Source organism: Bombina bombina, chromosome 3 (assembly GCF_027579735.1).
Source record: "Bombina bombina isolate aBomBom1 chromosome 3, aBomBom1.pri, whole genome shotgun sequence".
Classification (NCBI taxonomy): domain Eukaryota; kingdom Metazoa; phylum Chordata; class Amphibia; order Anura; family Bombinatoridae; genus Bombina; species Bombina bombina.
In genome coordinates this window covers 464,630,154-464,655,506 of record NC_069501.1, presented here as the reverse complement: position 1 = coordinate 464,655,506, position 25,353 = coordinate 464,630,154, and the positions used below count along the sequence as shown (strand labels likewise).

Genomic DNA, 25,353 nt, shown 5'->3' with positions numbered 1-25,353 from the left:
GAGAAGAATTGGTTGTGTGGGTGGTGGGTTTTAATGTTGGGGGGAGATTTTTTTTTACAGGTAAAAGAGCTGATTACTTTGGGGCAATGCCCCGCAAAAGGCCCTTTTAAGGGCTATTTGTAATTTAGTGTAGGGTAGGGCTTTTTTTATTTTGGGGGGCTTTTTTATTTTGTTAGGGGGATTAGATTAGGTGTAATTAGTTTAAAAATCTTGTAATTTGTTTATTATTTTCTGTAATTTAGTGTTTGTTTGTTTTTTGTACTTTAGCTAATTTTATTTAATTGTATTTAATTTAGGGAATTAATTTAATTATAGTGTAGTGTTAGGTGTTAGTGTAACTTAGGTTAGGTTTCATTTTACAGGTCAATTTGTATTTATTTTAGCTAGGTAGTTATTAAAAAGTTTATAACTATTTAATAACTATTCTACCTAGTTAAAATAAATACAAACTTGCCTGTAAAATAAAAATAAACCCTAAGATAGATAAAATTTAACTATTAGTTATATTGTAGCTAGCTTAGGGTTTATTTTATAGGTAAGTATTTAGTTTTAAATAGGAATAATTTAGTTAATGATAGTAATTTTTATTTAGATTTCTTTTAATTATATTTAAGCTAAGGGGGGTTAGGGTTAGACTTAGATTTAGGGGTTAATAACTTTAGTATAGTGGCGACGTTGGGGGCGGCAGATTAGGGGTTAATAATATTTAACTAATGTTTGCGAGGTGGGAGTGTGGCGGTTTAAGGGTTAATATATTTATTATAGTGGTGGTGATGTCCGGTTCGGCAGATTAGGGGTTAAACAATTTTTTTTAGTGTTTGCGATGCGGGAGGGCCTCGGTTTAGGGGTTAATAGGTAGTTTATGTGTGTTAGTGTACTTTTTAGCACTTTAGTTAAGAGTTTTATGCTACGGCGTTGTAGTGTAAAACTCTTAACTACTGACTTTAGAATGCGTTACCAGTCTTGACAGGAGAGGGTCTACCGCTCACTTTTTGGCAGACTCATAATACCGGCGCTATGCAAGTCCCATTGAAAAAAGAGGATACGCAATTTACGTAAGTGGATTTGCGGTATTTCCAAGTCTGGCCAAAAAAGTGAGCGGTGAGCCTGTACCTTCAAGACTCGTAATACCAGCGGGCGTCAAAAAGCAGCGTTAGGACCAGCCAACGCTGCTTTTTAAGCCTAACGCAAAACTTGTAATCTAGCCGTATATTTGGAAAAAAAAAAATGGCTTTTAAGGAGGTCAAGGCTGGCTGATGAATAAGAAAAGTCTAAAAATCTTGGTAAAATTGGATTGATTTGAATACTGCTGTTGAATTTTCTCATTGCAAAATATTGGTGAAGTTAATGTAGCTTAAAGCCACTGGGGAAAAAAAGATAAATGAGTATTGAAATGGTTTTATAATTGATTGGATTGGAATTGCCTCTTTTGACAACTCTGCAAAAACCTTCATAGCCATGGATTGAAATATATAATACACAAAAGCACAAAACAAAAGCAGACACTACCCAGATTGCAACAAAAGAAAGGCGATTTTAATGTAAGATTCTAGTGAACATGGTATTCAAATGTATGTGAGTTATAAATTATACAGTCATACACTTTAAGGAAAATGTATCAAGATTGCAGGAGGACAGAACCTGTCTGCCTGCAGTTTTCACTTGCGATGCAGCATCACATGACGAGATTTAACATTACACAAGAGCTTTCTTCTGTAATACCGTGCTGTAGTTCCATATCAACCACCCCAAACAAGTGAGTATCTGGGTAAATGATCTTGCCACATTTAGATGGCAAAGAGGCTAAACAAGCAGTTTTTGCTTCTTAAAGGGATGCTAAACCCATTTTTTTTCTTTCATGATTCAGAGAGAGCATGCAATTTTAAGCAACTTTCTAGTTTATTACAGTACTATTATCAATTTTTCTTCGTTTTCTTGGTATCTTTATTTGAAAAAACAGGAATTTATGCTTATGAACCTGCCCATATTTGGTTCAGCACCTAGGTAGGGCTTGCTGATTGGTGGCTAAATGTAGCCATCAATCAGGAAGCACTATCCAGGGTACAGAACCAAAAATGGGCCGACTCCTTAGCATAAATTCCTGCTTTTTCAAATAAAAAACCAAGGGAAAAAAGAAAAACTGATAATGCTCTATCTGAATCATGAAAGAAAAAAATTGGGTTCAGTATCCCTTTATTATTATGATTATTATCGGTTATTTGTAGAGCGCCAACAGATTCCGCAGCCCTACCTTTAACTATGAGCCTGCGCCGCAAAGTCTCAAAAGCTTGATACATTTTCCCCTTTATAATTGCATATTTCGTAACAATCCTCCTTCCTAAAACAGCATAATTAAGGATTTGATGCCTATGTTTTCCAAGACAAATTAGTAATTAGAAAAGTCAAAGCTAACCTTTAATTTTGGTCACTTTACAATTTTTATAAGTATTTATTTATTTTTGCAGCAAAAGCATAAAAATAAAATATCAAACTATACCATATTAGGTCAAATTAGAAACATATTTCAGATAGGGGTGACAAAGTGATTTTAAAGTAAAAGTATCAAGTACTGTCGTTCAATCTGACATTTACTCAAAAGATGGAAGGTGATTTAGGAAGTACAATAAAGGACCCTATTGATCTTTCCTTAAAGGGACATTATACACTAGATCTTTCTTTGCATAAATGTTTTGTAGATGATTCATTTATATAGCCTATAAAGCTTGCTTATTTTTAAATAACACTGCGCTGATTTTCAGACTCCTAACCAAGCCCCAAAATTTTAGGAGAATACTGATGTATACCTACTCTAGCGTGTTCATCTTTATGTAGAGTCTTTTCATATGCAGAAGAAGGGGTGAGTGCCTGCTATTTTCCATTGCAGTGGTTGTTCCTGCTAATCTTTTTAACAGAGCTAAACTGGGAGCTTCTAAAAGTTTTTAAACAGTTTTATACTGGATTTTTAGATCAGTACCTGTGCATATTATTCTTTGTAGTAGTGTCTATTACATGCAGTTAAATGAAAATTGGTGTATACTGCCCCTTTAATCCCTTAAGGACCAAGGACGTACAGGGTACATCCTACAAAAAGTGTCAGTTAATGACTAAGGACGTACCCTGTATGTCCTCTGGGGTTTCAAGCGGTGGAAGCGATCATGATCACTTCCAGACACTTTTAGGGTATTGCAGTGATGCCTCTATATTTAGGCATCCTGCAATACCCTTTCTTAAGCATCCGATGCAGAGAGAGCTACTCTGTGGCCCTCTCTGCATCGGCCAGCGATGGTGCCGATCGTTGGTGGGTGCGAGCCATTGCAGGGAGGCGGGTGGGTGGCCCATCGCTGGGAACTTCTGGCTTTTAATAAAGTATATTTTTTAATTTGATACACTTGCTGCTGTGTTTTATCCTGTCTGGGATTAACTTTGTTTGCTGAAATCCTTGGAATCAGTCAGCTGGGCGGCTGAGAATCCCCAGTCTGTGGATATTGCACCTGGAGGTGCTTTGAAATATGTAAGTGTGCCTAATCTCTATTTACACACACACTTTTGTTTAAAACTGTGCTGGGCTATGTTGGCTCTATATCCCCTCCTATAGGAACACTGTGGATCCCACAGGCGAGAAATCACTCCTGGATATCCGGCAGCGTCTATTCAGTTTGCTGGGCAACTGTGAGGTTCCAGTCTGCTTTCTTGCATGCAGCTTGTTTGTAAGTATATTTCTTACAATCCTATATCTACCTTGGTTTTGTGGTATTAGGCCTCTGTGTTCTTCTTTTTCTCTAGAACTTCTGGCCGTTGGTGGATCTTACTTGCGGGAGCGCGCACGACCACTTAAGAAAAAGTGGTGGGAGAGGAGGGTGGGATAATATTGGAAATAGATCTGGGAGGGGGGTAGGTAATTGAGGAGGGGCAGCTACACTACAGAAAAAGTGTAATTTATATAAAAAATGGCAAATATTATTGAAAAGTGGGTACTGGCAGAAAGCTGCCAGTACCAAAAATGGCATCAAATAGTGAGAGGGGGAGGGTTAGAGAGCTGTTTGGGGGGCTCAGGGACGTTGGGTGGTAAGGGGGGATCCTACACTGCAGAAAATTTATAATTTAAAAAAATAAATACAAAACAAACAAACCTTAACCTTTTATTTTTATACTGGCAGACTTTCGGGCAGTACTAAAGATGGAGGTGACAATAGTGAGGTGTGGGAGGAAAGAGAACTGTTTGAGAGGGGTCAGGGAGGGATCAGGGGGTGGGATGTGTCAGGTGGGAGGCTGATCTCTACACTAAAGCTAAAATTAACCCTTCAAGCTCCCTACAAGCTACCTAATTAACCCCTTCACTGCTGGGGATAATAATACAAGTGTGGTGCGCAGCTGCATTTAGTGGCCATCTTATTATCAAAAAGTAATGCCAAAGTCATAAATGTCTGCTATTTCTGAACAAAGGGGATCCCAGAGAAGCATTTACAACCATTTGTGCCATAATTGCACAAGCTGTTTGTAAATAATTTCAGTGATAGACCTAAAGTTTGTGAAAAAGTTAGTAAAAAAGTGAACATTTTTTTTTATTTGATCGCATTTGGCAGTGAAATGGTGGGTTGTCTACTAAAAAAAATATATACATGTCAAGGGTTATTCAGGGATTCCTGAGAGATATCAGTGTTAAAATGTAACATGCAAATTAAAAAAAAAATGGTTTAGAAACAGCAAAGTGCTACTTGTATTTATTGCCTTATAACTTACAAAAAAAGCAAAAAAACATGTAAACATTGGGTATTTCTAAACTCAGGACAAAATTTAGAAACTATTTAGCATGTGTGTTTTTTGGTGGTTGTAGATGTGTAACAGATTTTGGGGGTTAAAGTTAGAAAAAGTATTTTTTTCAATTTTTTCATCATATTTTATAAAAAAAAATTATAATAAATTATATGATATGATGAAAATAATGGTATCTTTAGAAAGTCCATTTAATGGCAAGAAAAAGTGTATATAATATGTGTGGGTACAGTAAATGAGTAAGAGGAAAATTACAGCTAAACACAAACATTGCAGAAATGTAAAAATAGCCCTGATCCCAAACGGTAAGAAAATTGAAAAGTGCTGTGGTCACTAAGAGGTTAAAGGGGTACAAAGGTCAAAATTGAAATGTGCAGGAGTGCATTTCAATGGGAAATAGAAACATTTATGCAATATACTTCCATTAGCAAAAATGCATCTAGTAAAATTTACTACTGTTTTTCTGAGGCTTATGCACACATCCTGTGAGGGCCCATGCACCATTATTCAAACACCACACCTTTTTTAGAGAGTCAATGGTGGCTTGTATGACACAAATGATGTCTTCACAGAAGCTCTCTGAGCTTGAATACTGCAGCAGAGGCCCTCACAGGATATGTGCGTATGCCTCAGAAAACCAGTAGTAACTTTTACTAGAAGCATTTTTGCTAATGGAAGTATATTGCAAAAATGATTCTATTTGACATTTAAATTAATTTTGCACATTTCAATTTCGACCTTTATCCCATGAATGTTGAGAGTTGTCACTTATAAAGAAATAAAACTTCCTTCAAATATCTCCTCTGCCTTTCTTGAGTGTGGTTTCCTTCTATTATGTAAAGTTTATTCATGATCATTACAACTCACATAAAACTTCCCTTCGTGTCTGCAGGTTTACGATATTTATTGTAGTTGTCATCCTGTGTGACTAGCCTATTGTGTAACCGTAACCGTCGGAAATATACTGCTGCATAACAAATGTAACAGACTCATATATGGCACTTCCTCTGTAATATGAAACCTTTTATCCCTGCTATTATTTATCCAGATAATCACTTCCTCTCATTTACTACCTTTTCCCGTTAAACTCCGCTAATACTACAACTGTAGCTTATTCGCATTCTAAGTACTTCCACCTTAAGAGTGGGTGGGATTTCGTTTGCTAGAGACTCCTTAAAAGCTGCATTAAGCCCCGCCTTTTTTAGACATTCGGCCACGCCCCCTGTTTTCACGCTCCGCCTCCGGGCTGGGCTGTGTCTGGCTGAGTCAGAGCTAGAACCCGATAGCTGCTGACACCCGGCGGGTGAGGAACCGGCTCTCAGCACTAAACACCCTTAAAGAGCCGCCGGCACTCTTCCCTGCGAGAACCCGCCGGGCAGCACTGTTATCTGTGAGGGTGCGCACACTCTGATTCGGGGCGGATCACGGTAAGTGCTAAAAAGGGTGTGTTTGTATGTGTTTATAGCTAAATACTCATCTCTATCTATCAAGTGTGTCCATGGCTTTTTGTAGCTATATAGCAATATGATAGCAGTTGCATACTGTGTGTAATTAGACACACATGTGTCATGTAGAATATGGCTGTATGTCCTTTTGCATACATGCTATTTTTTTAAGCAGTCTGTATGCACCGATTTATTACTTAAATCAAATAAGTAAAGAAAATCACAAGATTTGCTAAATCAGTTGTTAAGCAAAAAAAAGAAGAGGATTTCTAGAAGGGGTGGTGTTACTGCTGGTCAGAAGAGCTTGCAATCTAAGTAGGTGTGTGTTACCACTGCTCTACATTATATTGCATGCTGCGTAAACATTTGGGCAGGCAGGGTGTAACATACTGGGTTTTGTTTTGGTGTTTATGTGTGGCATCTGTGTAATTCGTGGGTGTGTATTTTTATATGATTTATTACCTTTATTGCAAAATCTTATTATTTCATATGCTTTTATGTGCTTTAAAGTTGCACTCTTGTAACTTATTCTGTAATTGACTGTATGCGAAAAATGTCTCCAGTTACTATTTACAATCTGTATATGTGTAGCTGTTCTGCATAATTATTTGTTGATACAAACACCATTTTATAATTTCATAATTAAGATGAGTATATGCAAGAGACTACATTTGCAGCAGTACACAAATGTAGACAGCATGAAATGTTGCTTATTAATTCTGCTGATCAGTACTGAATGTGTCACAGGTGTGAATATCCATCTATTTATCTAATGCATCAATCTAGTTCATACTGCTGTCTATTTTTTCCTCCCTATCATGGTTCTTATAAATATATAAATATTCCTGTGTGCGAGTATGTGTGTGTATGTATGTGTGTGTATATATATATATATATATATATATATATATATATATATATATATAATCTTGTGTGTGTGTATATGTATGTATCATATATATATATATATATATATATATATATATATATATATATATATATATACATATATAAATAATGTGTATGTGTGTGTATATATATATATATATATATATATATATATATATATATATATATATAATCTTGTGTGTGTGTGTATATATATATAATATATGTGTATATATCCCAGGACATACTTGAAAAAGAGAGAAATCTCAATGTTTCCTTCCTGGTAAAATATTTTTTATTTTTATATATAGTGTTTGTGCACAGGTAGAAACATATCTTGGAAATCTAGTCTCTTTGGCTTCAAATTTTTACTTTTTGATTGATGAATATTTTGAAGAACATAGTAAATGATGAAGCTGTATGGCATAATTTCTCATTAGTGTTATACTTGTTATCTTCGTTTCTGTGTTTGTGGTATGGCTGAAGCCTACATATTGATAGATTATTTTATACACAGATGGTTATAAGCGATAGAAATGTACACACATCATTGGCTGATTATTCATTGTCTTAGTGTTGGGCATCAAAAGCTCAACTTTTAACTTTCCATAATTTGTGTGATCCATATGACTGTTCAAGTGTGTTTAATTACTGTATCAGGATCAGGGGTCTGAAATAAGCTAGTAGTGTGTATGTTTATTGGAACTTTTGAAAATATTTTGGTTAGTGCTGACCATTTGTGTATTTATACCACAGGCTGTCTACTTTGCCACAGTTGTGTTTGTGGTGCTGAGCATACTGAGTGCATATGCTGTTATGTTCTGTGTTGACACTGAGAGGGTACATTTGATGACTGACAGTTTTAGCTGTGAATTAGTTGCAGAACAGTTTTTATTGTGTGTTTATTTTTCGTATTGCTGTGTTTGATATAGTGTCTGTGATTTTTAGTGCAGGGATTGGGGTGGTTGACATTTCTTATGTATGATGAGCTATCGGTCAGTTTTGGTGCAACATGTAATGCTGTTCATTTTATCACACAACGTATATGGACTGAATAAGTGGATTTGGTGCAGTGATACATGGTGCTTGGTAAATTCTGTCTCAGCGTTTCATGGCATTGCGTAAAATCAAAGCTTGTTATGTTAAATAGATTATAGAGATGTACTGATGTTTTTGTGCAAGGATTTCTTTTTTGGCTTCAAGTGTATGGACATTGCTTTTAATTCTGTCCATTGTTTACTATGGTTATGTAGTGTGTTAAAGCAGTGGTGCTTGGGGCATTTTGGCACAGACTAGCTGGTTCCTGGTTCCTTTTGTCTTGTGTGTATTGCTTGATGTAGTTCTCTGCAGACTGTTGTGTCTGGGGCATTGTGCTTGAACATATAACCATCATAATTTAACGGTGGGTGGTACTGGCTTTATTTTGGTACAGGGTGCATTTACATTGGAGGTGGTTTCATTCACACTTGTCAGCTATGTTTTGATGGTGTGCATTTTCTACTGGCTGTATTTTTGGTTCAGTGTGTGTGGTGTATTTTTATCTGTAAGTAATGCATCGGGATGTATTCTGCCAAATCTGATTAACATCACCTGTGTCTGCAGGGCATTTCATGTTGGGAAGTTTTGATGCAAGGATTGAGGTTCTGAAGAGTTTTCATTCATTTGTTGACGGCAGGGCTTAATAAATTCATGGAGCCATAGCTTCAAGAATTATTTTACCACTGGCTGTAAAAGGAACAGTGTACTAAAATGTACTGTTATGCATATGAAAAGGGGGCATGTAAACATAGTGAAAGAAAATACATTTTATATTAAAATGAATACAGCATTATCAGTTGTGCACTTATATTCATTGCTTGATGAGGAAAATTCCCATATCTCTATTGGTGGAGAGGGACATGCATCTATGAGCTTGACAAGAAAATGTTGAAGGGAGTACAATACAATTCACCGAAATTTTACATTTAAAGGGATATTAAACACTATGAGATTGTAATTTTATTTTTTTTAAAACTGTGTAGGTAAAAATACTTTAATATACTTTTATTATTTATTTTGTCCCCTTTTCTGTAATTGTTTTTCTAAATTCCCCTGAGTTTCTTTAAAGTAATGAGCGCTGACTGCTGTCCCTTTTTTATTGGACATGAATGTTAAAATAAAAATGACATGGTTCAAACAGAGTATGCAATTTAAAGAGACTTTTTTTATTTTACTTTATTTATCAAATTTGATTTGTTTCCTTCTATTGGCAGTGAGATTTGTTTCCTTCTATTGGCAGTGAGAATCCACAAAAACATTCGTAACCTATTGTCATTACTCTACCTGGCCACCAGGAGGAGGCAAAGACACCCCAGCAGGACTATAAACATCCCTCCTACTTCCCCTACCCTCCAGTAGTTCTTTGCCTCTTATCACTGAGGTAGGCAGAGAGAGATGCTCTGTAAAGAAGAAGAAGAAGAAGAATTAAGCCTGTATTCAAACCTATTGCTCCTCTGTGGAGCCTAAACTTTAGTTCTTGAGGTTCTTCAGAGGACTCGGTATGAGCCTCTGCATGCTGTTGATGTTACTCACTTGGAAGGTGTTTTTACAATTGGCTATTTCCTCTGCTAGAGTATCAGAGCTTTCAGCTTTGATGTGTGATCCTCCGTATCTTGAGATCCATTAGTATTAGGCTGTGTTGAGGACTCAACTAGGATTTCCTCCTAAGGTAGTAAGTTCTCGTAACACCAACCAGGAGATTGTGGCTCTTTTGCTTTGTCCTAATCCGTCATCCTCCAAGTAGAGACTGTTAAATAATTTGTATGTGGTCAGAGTGTTGAAGTTCTACCTTCACGCTACTAGGTAGTTTCTTCAATCTTCTTCCTTATTCCTCCTGTATACTGGTAAGCGCAAGGAGCAGAAGGCCTCAGCTGTAACCAATTCCTTTTGTTGAGAAGTCTAATACACATGGTATATTAGGAAGCAGGTCAAGACCCCCCCCCCCATTCGAGAACTACTGCTCATTCTATTCGTGCGGTGGCAACCACTTGGGCCTTCAAGAATGTGGCCTCAGTTGAACAAATCTGTAAGGCTGCAACCTGGTCTTAGTTGCACACTCTAACAAAGTTTTATACATTTGATGTTTTTGCTTCTGCAGGGGCAGCTTTTGGGAGAAGAGGTGCTGCCTAGTAAATAGGACTGCCTTCCCTACCTTTTCCTCCCAAACATTTGTGAACTCCACAGCTTGGGTATTGGTTTCCCATAGGTTAAGAATGTTTTCGTGGACTCTCACTGCCAATAGAAGGAAAATAAAATTTATGCTTACCTAATAAATTAATTTCCTTCTTGACAGTGAGAGTTTGCGACCCCGCCCAAATACTAAATGTGTAGTGGCGGCAGTGTTTTTTTTTTTCTCCGTACTCCTTGTATCTCTCTTCACGTTTCCTTATCCTTGGCTGAACTACTGGAGGGTAGGGGAAGTGGGAGAGATATTTATAGCTTTGTTTGGGGTGTCTTTGCCTCCTCCTGGTGGCCAGGTAGAGTAATTCTCATAGGTTAATGTTCTCGGGGACTCTGACTGCCAAGAAGGAAATTAATTTATCAGTTAAGCATACATTTTATTTTTCTTGGTATGCTTTGTTGAAAATCATAACTAGTTAGGCTCAGTAGCAGTAATTCACTATTGGTAATGGGTGACTACACACATATGCCTCTTGTCATTGGCTCACCATATGTCTTCATCTAGTTCCCAGTAGTGCTCCAGTGTTCTGGAGCTGACTTTAGCCATGTGTTTAACCACACTTTACTTTTATGTCTTTTTAAATTTGAAATAAACTTGTCATCCTTGGTTAACAGATTTGTTGGATAGCTGAAATGAAGGGTAAGCAATGATTTTAGTAATTTTATTTTAGTATTTATTGGACTCCTTTAATGCGTAGGGTATAACAGTAGTAAATAGTATTTTGTGCCTGGCAGTTTTAATGTAATGCAGGACTCGGCAAACCAAGGAGCCTGGTAGCTACTTTTTACATTTAAAAAGTATATTAATATAACTGTGTTGGTTATGCAGAACTGGGAAATGGGTAAAAAAAAAAAGGATTATCTAACTTTTTTAAACAATAACATTTTTAAAATAGACTGTCCCTTTAAAGGGGCAGTCTACTCCAGATTTGCTATTGTTTAAAAAGATAGATAATCCCTTTATTACCCATTCTCCAGTTTTGCATAACAAACAGTTTTAATAATACACTTTTTACCTCTGTGATTACCTTGTACCTAATCCTCTGCAGACTGCCCTTTATTTCAGTTCTTTTGACAGACTTGCATTTTAGCCAATCAGTACTGACTCCTAGGTAATTACAGGAGTGAGCACAATGTTATCTAAATGGCACACATGAACATGTGCTGTCTAGCTGTAAAAAAAACTGTCCAAATGCACTAAGATAAAAGGTGGCCTTCAAGGGCTTAGAAATTGGCATATGAGCCTACCTCAGTTTAGCTTTCAACTAAGAATACCAAGACGACAGAGACAATTTAAAGTTAAAAGTAAATTGGAAAGTTGTTTAAAATTGCTTGCCCTATCTGATTCATAAAAGTTTAGTTTTGACTAGACTGTCCCTTTAAGTTCAAGCAATACTGTAATAATCTCTGTTCAGAGTCCAGATTGGCAATGCACTACTGGGAGCTAGCTGAGCAATCTGATGAACCAATGACAAGAGGCATGTGTGTAGCCAACAATCAGCAGCTAGTTCCCAGTAGTGCACTGCTGCTCCTAAGCCTACCTAGGTATGCTTTTAAACAAAGGATACCAAAAGAGCAAATTACATATGTAAATACTAGTAAACTGAAGTCCTTCAGGCTTGCATGCTGTATGTGAACTATGAACATTTCATTTTTACTTTCTTGTCCGTTATTGATTCATTTGTGTCAACTAGTTTTATCAGTGGGTTGTTTAGTCTACATTGGATAAGAGGGTTTTTGCTATGTAAGACCCTTTTTTATGTTCTCTAATTTCTTTAATCTTACAAGATTTGTTTCTAGTGTACATTTTACATTATGACATAGTGTAAAGTACATATTTGTGCATTCATAGCTTATCGTAAGGTCACTACCGGCTTCTCTGCCAAGTAATAGTGCTGTTTGTGTGTTTAAGCAGTGACCTCTTCTCCCTCCTCCTGTCTGTCTCTGGAAAGCTTGGGGTTTCCTTGTCACAAGACCTTGTTCCCAGTGGAAAACTTACTCAGACTTTCCACTTCACTTGGTCTGAATGTGCTCTAGTATATGCTGCCTACTGTACTCTGTGCAAATCATTGTTCCCACTGTTTTGTTGCCATGCTAGGGGAACTGTATTTGAGAAATGCGAGTAGACACCTTAAGGTCTTTAGGCACAGTCGAAGATGATAAGAGAATGTGCAATCTTCTGTTTTGGGAGGGGGTACATTTTTGGGGCACTGTAAGTGAAGGGTGCTATTTTTAGATGATATATAACTCCTTGGTTTGGTAGTGACATTTTTTATTTGTATTACTGGACACATGCATACACACAGGGCTGATAAAAGTTTTCCAATGGCCAACTGAAAACACTAATTTGTCACAGAGTGGTTATACTATTTAGCAGGCTGGAAACCTTATACTAGATATGTCTGTAAGGGAGTGTGTTCCAGACGTGGGCTGCATATGTGCTAAAGCTTATTTGTATTCATAGAAGGGGGTTCACATTACCAGTGTGTATGCTCACCAGAAAAGCTTGCAGGTCACTAAGATTTTCCTGACTCCTGATTAAGCTCACAAGATTCCTCTCTGCCACGCCACTTTCATGATTTTATTACTGTCCTGTGAATACTCCATTGGTGGCTATGATTCCCCCTCTGTCAATTTCAGCTGCTACAGAGTGACCAGAGGTATGTGTGGCATTGTGCGTGTTGAATGAATGAGTCACATTGTACTAGTATTTAAATACAAAATGTGTCTAATTATATTAGCACATTGACATGCTAATGTAATAATGAAATACTCTAATGCGTTAGCGTTTTATTATTTTATGCATGCCCTTGGTTTGGAACTGCAGTACCTTGCATTGTTTAGAAGGACACAGCTGTTAGCCAATCAGAAGTGGCATAAGGACATTGGCCAATCACTGTCTTTATTTTGCTTATGACCAACTCACTAGTGCAGCTGATGCATGAGCATAACTGTGATTAACCCCTTTTACAGAGGTTAAAGGAATACTGAACTCAAATTTTTTCACGATTCATACAGAGCATGCAATTTTAATCATCTTTCTAATTTACTCCTATTAATTGTTCTGTGTTCTCTTGGTATCTTTATTTGAAAAAGTAAAAATGTAAGCTTACAAGCTGGCCCATCTTTGGTTCAGCACCTGGGTTGTGCTTGCTGATTGGTAGCTAAATGTAGCCACCAATCAGCAAGCACTATCCAGTGTGCTGAAAAAAAAATGGACTGGTTGCTATGCTAACATGTCTGTTTTTTCAAATAAAGAAACCACGAGAACAAAGAAAATTTGATAATAGGAGTAAATTAGAAAGATGCTTAAAATTGCATGCTCTATCTGAATCGTGAAAGAAGAATTTGGGTTCAGTGTCCCTTTTTAAATAATGTTACCAAGGGAGGTTTTTTTTTTTTTTCGCAGTAATAAAACACTGATGAATTTGAGCATTTATTATTTAATTAATGTCTGTTTGATCTTGACCATTCCCAGAGCCAGAGTGTTACAACTCGTATTTTTTTTTTTAGATTATTCAACATATTACTTTATACATACTTACATTTTCCGTATTTTGATAATCTATACTCGTGAATCAACTGAGATCATCCCTTACTTTATTCATGGTCAAAGTACCCTGCAGTGCCCGATGAGCAGTATGTAAATGTTAAGAGACGAGAGTAGGCTGTAGTTGCTGATCACAAGGGGTTAAATGTGAGTGGCAGCCATGTGGTTAAATCACTGATGTGTGTGATTGGCAGCCATGTCTCTAGAAGCCATATGGTTATATCACAGTGGTGATCACTTTCATATGTGACCCCTTATTTAAAGGAGTAGTAAATACAGCAGATATGCATGATAACAAGAATGCAATAGCACTTAGGGGTCGATTTATCATGCTGAGGGGGACAGGGGCGCACATACACGCACTTGTCCGCCACAGCTCGCCTCTGGTGGGCTCAATTCTCCTGGTGGAATTCAGCATTGCACACGAGCGCTATTTTGCACTCGTGTGCAATCCCACCCCCTGCCCTCGTACAGCCAATCACTCGTGGGCAGGCGCTATTTCCACTGCACCATGTGACAACCATCAGCCAACCACAAATGCATATCTGTTAATTCTTGCACATGCTCAGTAGAAGCTGGTGACTCAAAGTGTAAATATAAATAGACTGCACATTTTACTAATGAAGTAAATTGGAAAGTTGTTTAAAATTGCATGCTCTGTCTAAATCATGAAAGTTCAATTTAGAGTTGTGTCCCTTTAAAAAAAAAAAAAAGAGACTTGTCCAGTTGTCCTCTTTCAAATAAAGACTCTCAAGCAACCCTAGGTACAGAAGAAGGGGAGGCGTGGGTTCTATAATAATCATGTAGTCTTATGAATTCTCTCTGTTGTCCTGTTCAGTTTTTTCATAGTGATTACCTACATACTCTAAGGTCATATTAGCACTGATGTGGAAAAGGTACTTTCCTTTCAAATGCAGGCACATTGCAGGAGCCAACCTCCTCCCAGTCCTTAGTGGTAGAAGGGGAGGGAGTGTGGTGTGATGGAATAGGTCAGTTGGACAGTTTTTTTAGGTATAAGAATGACATGAGTGCAGACACTTCATCCTCGGTCACAGGGGTGTCAGAAGTGACAGTGACTCTTGTGTTTGAGGCACTTTGGAAGAACATTGGTGACATATGGTGTTACATTTTCCCAAAGTTACAAGCATTATCATTTTTTGTGAGACTGTGGAAGTAAGAGGGTGTGCAGGAACTTGCTCAGCAGTGGAGGTATTTTTTTTTTTTTTTTTTTTTTTTGAGAGTGTGGTTTAGATTGTTAGAACACCAGTACTTTGGCTTTGTCTTCAGCACTATTGGAATGTTCATTATCAACCAGTGTTTAACTATATCAAGGATAGGGTTAATTAAGCAGGGCTCGACAAACCCGGGAGCCACTCACTCCTAGAAATGTACCCCTGGCTCCTAACTTTTTGTTTTTTTGTCCATATATTTATATACAAATACCTCTGTCTGGCTTCTAAAAGTATATCTGGCGCCTAAATTTTACTGGCTTGTAAATTTTAAACATATTTGTCGACTCCTGGGTTAGAGTATGTAGATCTAACTGACAAGGCAGGGTTAAGAAAGGTAGAAGTGTTGAGAGGTGGTGCTAGAAAAGTTTTAATAGATGAGGGTCTATGGCTTAGATGTTTATATAGATATATGGGTAGAGAAGGGGTTTCAGGGGGCTGAGGAAGTATATTAAAAGGACATGAGCATATCCTTTTTAAAGATTTTTTTTAATTGACTTCTGTTATCAAGTTTACTTTTTCTCTTGGTATCTTTTGCGAAAATGCATACCTAGGTACGCTTAGAAGCAGCAGTGCACCACTGCGAGCTAGCTGCTGATTGGTTACTACACGCCTCTTGGCATTGGCTCACCAGGTGTGTTCAGCTAGTTCCCAGTGGTGCATTGCTTCTCTGGTGCTAACATTAGCTTCCATTAACCCATCGCAGGGGTTACACACATGGCATTTTATTATTCCTCTATTGCTTGTATACAACATATTAGAGGAAGGAAAAGGGCGATCAGAAACATTATCTGTTTGGACAGTATGGTTGTTTTGTTACAGCCCCTGACATGGCTTTGTAGACCTTTCCAGACTGATAGGAATCAACAGCTGCTCTCGGTTGAGGGTCACTTTCACCTAAAGGTGTGTTATTCCGTGTGAGATTAGTGAGCATAGTAGTTGCAGATTCATATATCAAGCAATAAGGATATTACAGAACAAGTCACACATACATGTCTGTCTAATAGTTTTAAAATGTAGTAGCCAGAAGTAAAATTTTAGAAACCATGGCTCTATAGCTTCCAGGATTTGTTCAACCCTGACTTATACACTAATAAATTAAACCAGCACCAAATTGTTTTATCTCTTAAATCTCCCTACATGTATTACTACAAACTAAAAATAAAAAAATGAAAAATGATGCCCTTACTGGTAATCTCGGTTGAAAATGCCATTATCGGTTATTTTGTATTTAGTTTTTTTTTTTTTTGCCTGTTATTTTCAGTTAAATTATTGTGTAGCATATTTTAAATTTGATACTAGCCTACAGCTGCTGTTTCAGTTAATTATTTGATGAGTTTATTACTTGACTTACTGTTTTGCACATAATAAGTTTTCTAGGTCTTTACTGGATAATTGGTAAAAAAAAAAAAATGTTCATTCTGATTCTGTCAGATGTTACTTTCAATAAAAGTGTGGTCATGATTTTATTGGCTTGTAGTTTTTCAACTAAAATGTCTAATAGTAATACAATTTTATATATAAATAAAAAACTATAGTTTAAAAAAAGTTTCGGTTTTCGGCAAAGTTCCTCCTGAATTTTTAGTTTTGGTTTCGGTCCAGAATTTGCATTTCGGTGCATCACTAATATTTTTCACATGAAATGTAGTCAGACACCTTTTCACAGCACTATACATATAGATGAATACATTTATAAATCTGAATGAGGGACACTGAATTAACCAGCGACATGAACTGGCAGATCATGGTTTAAGATTGTGAGGGACCTCACTTTTGCACCTTTTATTGGGTCTAATATTGTAGTAATCTTGGCTCTGTTCCAGACTTCTAGATTGTTGGTGCCACAAGGGGCGAGTAATAAAGTTTCTGAACAGTCTTCTTATAAAGTCAGCTGGTCGGATCCCTGAAGAATGTGGAATTCATATTAGTTCACCCAGTCTGCATCAAAGCCTAAATGTTTAAGAGTAATAGGTCTGGTCCTTGGAAGATCTGAAGATTGGTTAGTGATGAAATTAATTGGTGATTCTTATCAAATTTAAAGGGGCATTGAATACCTTTTTGATTTTGCATAAAAATAGTGCTTAACCACAGTACCTAAAGAAGCCAAAAAGCAAAACCTGTAATCTAATGGATTTTTGACTATTTGATTTGCAACATTATTAGGTTACAAAATTTGCTGTTTGGCCTCGCTAGGAAGCATGGAACAAAGTGCAAACACACCTAAAATGTGCCGCTGTGGGAGGGTTAGGTGCATCATATATTATATTTGTGTGAGTCCTTGATGCTGCTCTCGATATTCTCCAAGCCAGGGGTTGCCAAATCTTTTTAAAATTTAGGAGCCATTTCTATATAGATGTATGGACAATAACCCAAATAGTTAGGAGCCAGGGATAAAATTCTAGGAGCCAGTGACTTTCTGGCTCCTGGGTTTGTCGAGTCCTGAAAGCACCACCTCCCATGTAAGTTTTTGTTCAGTATAAAATGCTGTTCTTAAAGGGACAGTCAACACCAGAATTTTTGTTGTTTAAAAAGATAGATAATCCATTTATTACCCATTCCCCAGTTTTGCAAAACCAACACTTATATTAATACACTTTTTTTTATTTCTGTGACTAACTTGTATCTAAGCATCTTCTGACCGCCCCATATCACATGACTTTTAGTTATTATCTATTGACTTGCATTTTAGCCAATTAGTGCAGTGTCTGCCACCAGCCACGGGGGTGATCACAATGCTATCTATATGGCCTACATGAGCTAGCTCTCCCCTGCTGTGAAAAGCAAATAAAATAGAGGCAGTCTTCAAGGGCTTAGAAATTATCATATGTGCCTTCCTAGGTTTGTTTTCAACTAAGAATACCAAGAGAACAAAGCAAAATTGTTGATAAAAGTAAATTGGAAAGTTGTTTAAAATTACATGCCATATTTGAAAAATTAAAGTTTTTTTATGGACTTGACTGTCCCTTTTAAGGGATATAGCACCCTACTTGTCAGTGACTTTGGAAGGAAAAGGAGTTACATCTCCCATTTATTTGCACATGTCCTAATACGTTTCTTAACATCAGCCTGTTCTATCAACATTTGGGAATGTACAGCATTTACTAATTTCTTAAAGGGTGGACTTCTGGTAAACCTATCAAGCTCACAGGGTATACGTATACTAGTCTGTGATTGGCTGATGTCTGTCACATGATACAGAGGGCCGGAAAATGGGAGAGAAAAAAATACATTTGTCAGACACAAATCTGCTTTTTTGGAATTCAGAGTAGGTGTTATTGCCTTGTCTTTCTATTATGCACATGTTAATCGTGTAATTCTAATCTACTGCATTGAGTGGTCCTTTAAGTTTTGTGAGCCAGAAAGCCAAACACCATATTTACACAAAAGAAAGAGATATTCTGAGTCATTTTAATGGTAATGAGCCAGCTGGTCCACAAATCCAGTTGAGTATTTTCCAAAAGCTGGCATGAAATCTAGAAGTAGAAATTATTTAGGGACCTCACTGATTAGTGGCTCATATGCTACATCAGCATTTCGAAAATTGTATAGAGAGCTGGGTGTAAAGGAGAAGTCTATGTGCAGTACAGTGTTGGTGTTTGGGTAATGCCAAGTTTCCCATGCAGAAAAGAACAGTAGGATTGAGCTGATTTGAATTGGGCCTACTAAGTACGGTATTGTCATGTGAATGTACACAGAAGGATTTCTTATTAATGTCAGTCATGTTCACAACTGTAAATTCTTTACAGGGACAATATTCTCAAACAAGCAGCTTATAAGAGTTGTGTTCAAAGATTTGCAGTTAACACCCCGTCAAATAGGCTGAGCTCTCTCCCACCTCCAATGGAATTTAGGTTTCTGCTGCTGCCTCTTGTTTACGTAAGTTTTTTTTCTGTAGCTAATACTGAAGTATTGAACATTTCAGTAGACAGGGGTTTCAACAGGCAAAATCAGCTATTTTAACTGACAAAGAAAAAAGAGCTATGTTGTTAACAATTTAATACACTCAAGTGGGTACAATTTGATCATTAGGAATATGTTAAAGGGGCAGGAAACCCCAACATTTTCTTTCGTGATTTGGATAGAACATACAATTTTAATAAACTTTCCAATTTACTTCTATTATCCAATTTGCTTCATTATCTTGTTATCGTTTGCTGAAGACACACATCTAGTTAGCCAATCACAAGAGACAAATGTGTGCAGGCAAGTGTAAGGATTACACCCCCTCCCCACCTGATCTCTCACAAACAGCTCTTTCCCCCCTCCACCAACACTCCTCACCACCTTCTTAGGTACTGGCAGATTTTTTTTTTTTGCATAAATTCATTTTATATAATATTTTCTACAGTGTAGGAACCTCCTTACCATCCCACCTCCATGATCCCTCCCAAACAGCTTTCTAAACCTCCCCCTTCTAATGGTGTCTGGCAATTTTCATATATATATATATTCTCAGAAAGAAGCAGGCACTCTCCGTTTTAAACTTCAATTATTTACTTAGTGACGTTTCGGGGTTTCACCCCCGTCCTCAGACTTACAGCCTGAAACGTCATTAAGGACGGGGGTGAAACCCCGAAACGTCACTAAGTAAATAATTGAAGTTTAAAACGGAGAGTGCCTGCTTCTTTCTGAGATTATTTGTTACTTTTGCTGTGCACCCCGGACCTTGTTTGAGAGTGCTATACCACTGACTGTTGCTTTTATATATATATATATATATATATATATATATATATATATATATATATATATATATATATATATATATATATATATATATTTTATGCGATACGATGGGCTTCGTACTGCATAACGTATGTGTATATATACATACATGTGTATATGTATGTATATAATATGCGATACGATGAGCTTCGTACTGCATAACGTTTGTGTGTGTGTGTGTGTATATATATATATATATATATATATATATATATATATATATATATATATATATATATATATATATATATATATATATATATATATATATATAATATATACACATACATCATATTGGGTCAAGGGGTTAAAAGTGAAACCGTCATTTTGATGTAATATTCCATTATGATTTTTTTTTCTTTTTTAAGAGAGCAAATTTAGTAGTACATGGGAATAACTGAAAATAGAATAATATATTAAACAAAATGTTTATTATTTTTTTTTATTTCAAGAAATCTTTTTTTTAGACTAGGTATGTTAAAAATCCCTAACTCATTTTAAATAGAAACAGGTAGTCTGGGCAGGGAATTCCTGCAGTTTGACATATTATGCTTATAATCGCCTCTCTTTCTTTACTGTGTGACTGTTGATTACCCTCCGGAGGCGATGTGAGTTGTAGACTAGCACTTGCGCCATTGCATTTGAATTTATATGCTGCAGAGTTTAGAGTTATAGAATCCTTGGGGAAAGTGTACAGTATGCATTTAAATGTGTACCTTCAAAGAAAGGATTGGTTGTGAGTTTTACTGACATCCATAGAATAATTATTTTTCCTCCTTCCATTCCTATTTGTGACTTTTGATTGAGAGAGAGATCCAATGCTTTAATTTAGAACATTTATTTGCAGAAAATGACAACTGGTCAAAATAACAAAAAGATGCAGTGTTTTCAGACCTGGAATGATGCAAATAAAACAAGTTCATATTCATTATTAAACACAATGCTAATGTTTTAACTTGACAAGAGTTTAGAAACCACTATTTTGTGGAATAACCCCTAATCACAGCTTTCATGCATCTTGGCATTCTCTCCACCAGTCTTTCACATTGCTGTTGGGTAACTTTATGCCCCTCAGATTTCTTTGATGGCTCGTGACCATCCATCTTCCTTTTGATCACATTCCGGAGGTTTTCAATGGGGTTCAGGTTTTAGATTGGACCTGGCCATGACAGGGTCTTGATCTGGCGATCCAGTGCAAATCCAGATCTTTGGGTGTGAAAAGAGCCGAATGCCGCTGGCGCAGACATTTTCGGCATTAGTTTGCTAGCAAAGTACAAGAACGCACATGTCTAGAAATGAGGATATATTTAAAAATCTGAATATGCTATATTTGATATTTATATGTATATTGATTTAAAAAGTTACCAGCCTGATGTAAAATTGAGATGTGGCTCCTTTAAATGGACACTGAACCCATTTTTTTTTCTTTTGTGATTCAGATAGAGCATGCAATTTTAAGCAACTTTCTAATTTACTCCTATTATCAAATTTTCTTCATTCTCTTGGTATCTTTATTTGAAAAGCAAGAATCTAAGTTTAGATGCCAGCCCATTTTTGGTGAACAACCTGGGTTGTTCTTGCTGATTGGTTGATAAATTCACTCACCAATAAACAAGTGCTGTCCATGTTTATGAACCAAAAATTGGCTGGCTCCTTATCTTATATGCCTTCTTTTTTAAATAAAGATAGCAAGAGAACGAAGAAAATGTGATAATAGGAGTAAATTAGAAAGTTGCTTAAAATTGCATGCTCTATATGAATCATTAAAGAAAAAAATTGGGTTCAGTGTCCCTTTAGTTACAGGGTCTGCCAAGAACTGCTTTAGATGCGTAATTGTCAGTTTAAATCACTTCTCTTATGCAGCATGTTACTAAAAAATAATTATTATATTTTATCTGAAAAAAACTTTTTTTTTTTTTGTATTTGTTTCCTTTGTACAATTATTTATGCTCCTCTACCAGTTTTAAAAGTGCTCTCCCTGACCAGACACTGGCAGACTTTTTTTAGTCTGGTCAGCTATCATAAAGGTGGCCAAAAGGTGGCATTTCCCAGCAGCCTTTGTGTGGTACCTAAGGTAAAATGGGTATGATGAAAGTGCCAACAGCCTTTCTGTCTATTACCAGTAGAAGGTTGTTGGTCGGGAGCTGACTTTAAAGGGACATGAAACCCAAATGTTTATTTTTATGATTTAGAAAGAGCATGTCATTTTAAACAATTTCCGTATTTACTTCTATTATCTAATCTGCTTCATTCTCTTGATATCCTTTGTTGAAAAGCATATCTAAATAGGCTCAGTAGCTGCTGATTGGTGGCTGCACATAGATGCCTCGTGTGATTGGCTCACCACTGTACGTCACTATTTCTTCAACAAAGGATATCTAAAGAATGAAGTAAATTAGATAATAGAAGTATATTGGAATGTTTAAAATTGAATTATATATTGGAGTCATGAAAGAAAATTTTTGGGTTTCATGTCCCTTTAACTAATCTTTACCCCTTTTTGCAGGGATAAAGCACATAGTTAAAGGCAAGCAATAGAGCAATGCAACTTTGTCCCTTTTAAAGGGACACTAAACCAAAAATGTTTGCCTTTGTTATTCTGCTAATTGTAAAGAAATAATCGGATTGCTACCTTTCCCGCCACTCTGATGTCCTCCCATATTCTTATTTTTAATCCTTTGTAGGGTTACTTAAAGGGACAGTCTACACCAGAATTGTTATTGTTTTAAAAGATAGATAATCCCTTTATTACCCATTCCCCAGTTTTGCATAACCAACACAGTTATAATAATATACTTTTAACCTCTGTGATTATCTTGTATCGAAGCCTCTGCAAACTGCCCCTTTATTTCAGTTCTTTTGACAGACTTGCAGTCTAGCCAATCAGTGCCTGCTCCCAGATAACTTTACGTGGACGAGCACAGTGTTATCTATATGAAATACGTGAACCAACACCCTCTAGTGGTGAAAAACTGTTAAAATGCATTCTGAAAAGAGGTGGCCTTCAAGGTCTAAGAAATTAGCATATGAACCTCCTAGGTTAAGCTTTCAACTAAGACTACCAAAGAACAAAGCACAATTGGTGATAAAAGTAAATTGGAAAATTGTTTAAAATTACATGCTCTATCTGAATCATGAAAGTTTATTTTGGCCTAGACTGTCCCTTTAAGTTATCCACAGGCTGTCCAGCATTTCAAAGCTGCTTCTACGCATCTTACGGGCGGCTTCTGCCACCTGCTTTTCTCATTCTTTACAACCCTGAACATAAAGGATCCTGAAAGCTGGCAGCGGGAGCGTGCTGCTATTGAGAGTTGAAGTGGGCACTGGGCATTACGGCTTCCGATTGGTTGAAGCAGCATCAGTAGGGCTTATTTATATGCACTTATCTGCATTACATGTACAAAATGTTTAGAGGCCCTTTAAACTATCTAGAAGGCTTTGCAGTTTTCAGACCATCATAAAGGTTTCTTCCAAAAATTTACATTTTGATATTTTGTGTGTTGCTGTGTCTTGATCTTGTGGATTTGGAAAGCATTAATATTGCTTGAAACAGGTTGTAACAACTGATGTGTATCCTAGTAGGGAAAGTGTCAACATCATCTAATAACTTATTTCTTTTTTTGTAAATATCCATGTTGATAACAACAGACGTGAGAGAATCATGAAAGAGAAAAAGGTTTTGCAACATGCAGCAAAATTTACTCTTAATAACATCCAGTTTTTGTGAATAACTCATCGCAAACATTTGATCTTTCAAGCGTTTTATGATGGGTGTGTGCTTATCTATTTTTGCAGCATGTTGTCATATATGCATTTTCCAGCACTGCTCTGCCTGATCTCACGCGGCTATTTTCTGGGCCTCTATTTCACTTTTTTCATTTCCTGCCATTTTTGCTTATTATTAATTCTATGAATATCTCTTCCTCTTGTGTGTTTTTTTTTTTAAAAATTTTTGTGTGTGCATGCTTTTTTTAACCCTCATTTTACCTCTTGCTATCTATTCAATTGCTTCTTTACCTGCTCTCTTACTCATTCTATCTATTTCATTATCTCTTGCTGTTCTCTCTCTCTCTCTCTCTCTCTCTCTCTCTCTCCTCTTCTCCTCTTTCTCTCTCTTTCTCTCTCTTTCTCTCTCTTTCTCTCTCTTTCTCTCTCTTTCTCTCTCTTTCTCTCTCTTTCTCTCTCTTTCTCTCTCTTTCTCTCTCTTTCTCTTTCTCTCTCTCTCTCTTTCTCTCTCTTTCTCTCTCTTTCTCTTTCTCTCTTTCTCTTTCTCTCTTTCTCTCTTTCTCTCTTTCTCTTTCTCTCTTTCTCTCTTTCTCTCTTTCTCTTTCTCTCTTTCTCTCTTTCTCTCTCCTCTCTCTTTCTCTCTCCTCTCTTTTTCTCTCTCCTCTCTTTTTCTCTCTCCTCTCTTTTTCTCTCTCCTCTCTTTTTCTCTCTCCTCTCTTTTTCTCTCTCCTCTCTTTTTCTCTCTCCTCTCTTTTTCTCTCTCCTCTCTTTTTCTCTCTCCTCTCTTTTTCTCTCTCCTCTCTTTTTCTCTCTCCTCTCTTTCGATGTCTTGCTCTTCTGCTGTCTGTCTCTTGACCTCATACTGTCTCTGTGTTCCTTCCTTGCTTTTTTTTTTTTTTTGTCTCTCGCTGTCTTATTTGTGTTTTTCTGTTGCCCTTGAGGTCACGGTTGGATAGCTGATGTCACCTGTTTGTAACAGATGTCCCTTTACCTGCATTGCTTGCTAAATTCCCTATCTCTGCTAGAATGAAGGAAGAGTAGGGCCTGAGGGAACGGAAGGTTAAGCGGGAAGGAAGTAAGGGGATTTAAGGGTTTCTGGTTTGTGTTATGTGATGTATTTCATTATGACATATTTATTACATTGAACAGTTTATATAATGCAATGCAGTTTATGAATATTTCTATGTGTTTCTGCATATATATATATATATATATATATGTGTGTGTGCTTAATGTTAATATAGCTTTACACACTAATTTAAATATCTAATAAATTAATCATGCCCATGTGATTTGACCCGCTAGTTGAAAGTGACATGCAAAGTGCTTAAAGCTCTTGGTTTGCAATAACACACAGAAGTGATTCATTTCCTTGATTGCCAGTAGCAACTAGTTAACCTCTTGGTTGCCATTAACACCCACACAGTGATTGATTTAACGCCATGTTGCTCAGAAACCAGCACAAACAAAAACCCACCTTACATCAATGATTTAACCTCTTGGCTACTAGTAGCATTCTGTGGCAGTAACACACATGCACAGTGCATGGATCTGATCTAAGCTAGATAAGTAAAGCTAATTCTCTTGGTATACTTTGGTTGGTGAAAAGCATACCTAGGTAGGGTCAGCACATATATGCGTACCAATGTGTTCAGCTAGCTCCCAGTAGTGTATTGCTCCTTCAATAAAAGATACCAAGAGAATGAAGCAAAATTGATAATAGAAGTAAATTGGAAAGTTGTTTTAAAAAGTATGCTTTATCTGAAGCAAAGACATTTTTTTTAATGTCCCTTTTATT

The 25,353-nt window shown here is 36.7% G+C and overlaps 1 protein-coding gene across 9 annotated transcripts in view; it reads left to right on the top strand.

The window, feature by feature from the left end:
* The first annotated feature begins 6,022 nt into the window (after positions 1-6,022).
* Positions 6,023-25,353, top strand: part of ATP2B4 (ATPase plasma membrane Ca2+ transporting 4) — a 279,350-nt gene continuing 260,019 nt past the window's right edge. For 2 of the 9 annotated variants that reach the window (XM_053706726.1, XM_053706725.1), the window contains exon 1: positions 6,024-6,200. The gene's annotated coding sequence lies outside the window, so the exon portion shown is untranslated. Of the gene's footprint in view, positions 6,201-14,773; positions 15,085-25,353 lie in introns of those variants that run through there. The other 7 variants (XM_053706722.1, XM_053706716.1, XM_053706723.1 and 4 more) reach the window with 4 other exon arrangements.